Genomic DNA, 1,841 nt, shown 5'->3' with positions numbered 1-1,841 from the left:
GGGAGCGCTTTACAAATGAAGTCACGAGAGAAATAAATAAATCGCTACTGTTCTTGGATAGATGCAAGGGGAACTGCACATACACTATATTGCCAAAAGTATTTGGCCACCTGCCTTGACTCACATATGAACTTGAAGTGCCATCCCATTCCTAACCCATAGGGTTCAATATGATGTCGGTCCACCTTGAGCATGGAATTGTCCAACATATTTTGGTATCCTGGAGCATTCAAAGTTCCTTTCACTGGAATTAAGGGGCCAAGCCCAACTCCTGAAAAACAACCCCACACCATAATTCCTCCTCCACCAAATTTCACACTCTGCACAATGCAGCCCGAAATGTAGCGTTCTCCTGGCAAGCGCCAAACCCAGACTCGTCCATCAGATTGCCAGATGGAAAAGTATGATTCATCACTCCAGAGAAGGCGTCTCCACTGCTCTAGAGTCCAGTGGCGACGTGCTTCACACCACTGCATCCCACGCTTTGCATTGGACTTGGTGATGTATGGCTTAGATCAGGGGTCAGGAACCTATGGCTCTAGAGCAAGATGTGGCTCTTTTGCATACTTGCCAACCCTCCCGGATTTTCCGGGAGACTTCCGAAATTCAGCGCCTCTCCCGAAAACCTCCCGGGACAAATTTTCTCCCGAAAATCTCCCGAAATTCAGGCGGAGCTGGAGGCCACGCCCCCTCCAGCTCCATGGGGACCTGAGTGACGTGTTGACAGCCTGTTCACACGTCCGCTTTCCCACAGTATAAACAGCTAATGATCGAGGGTGAGTTCTTGGTTTCTTATGTGGGTTTATTGTTAGGCAGTTTCATTAACGTCCTCCAAGCGCGGCAACAACACACAACAACAGCAGTCAAGTTTTGGTCTACCGTAAAGCAGTTCGTCTGCCGTAAACAGCAATGTTGTGACACTTTTAAACAGAATAATACTGCCATCTACTGTACATGCATATGTGACCCACCCATAATGTGTCACATTTTTGTGTTGATTTATTTATTTTATTTTGTGGTTTGAATTCGTTTTTGGAGCTGTCATAACACATTTATCAGTATACACATTGGTCAGTAGGGGGCAGTAGGGCGTTTCTTCCCAAATGAATGCTATCACCTGCAGACCGGAAGTGTCTTGTCATTCTGATGAGCGCGACCAGTCTGTGAACAATTGAAACGTCCTGTGTGCTTTTTCCTCCTGTATAACAGGTTAGTTTTGGTGAATCAACTCACTGAATAATATCCATGTGATCTTTATAAGTTTAAGTACACATTCTGATGGTGGAGCCTAACTCTAAAGTGTTTGTGAGTTGTAGTTTGTATTTGTGAATGAATCCAGTGCACAGCTGCAGTAATCGATACAAAAAGGCGACGTGAGTGCGCAATGTTTATATAGGAACTTCTGATCCTAATTCAGACTCCCAAATCAGAGCTCCCGTTTTCTTATTGATTTTATAAAGTATATTTGTATAATGTATGTGTTCTGAAATAGTGACAGAGAAGAGAACAAGGATGGACAATTCAACCCTTAACTCAACAATGAGTAGATGAGTGTTATGTGTGTGTATATGTGTAAATAAATGAACACTGAAATTCAAGTATTTATGTATATATATAAATATATATATATATATATATATATATATATATATATATATATATATATATATATATATATATATATATATATATATATATATATAATGATAATAAATAAATAAATTATATATATATATATATATATAAATATATATATATATATATATATATATATTTATATATATTCTAGCTATATATATATATATATATATATATATATATATATATATATATATAGCTAG

Source organism: Nerophis lumbriciformis, linkage group LG07, assembly GCF_033978685.3.
Source record: "Nerophis lumbriciformis linkage group LG07, RoL_Nlum_v2.1, whole genome shotgun sequence".
Lineage (NCBI taxonomy): Eukaryota > Metazoa > Chordata > Actinopteri > Syngnathiformes > Syngnathidae > Nerophis > Nerophis lumbriciformis.
This window is presented reverse-complemented; position numbering follows the sequence as displayed.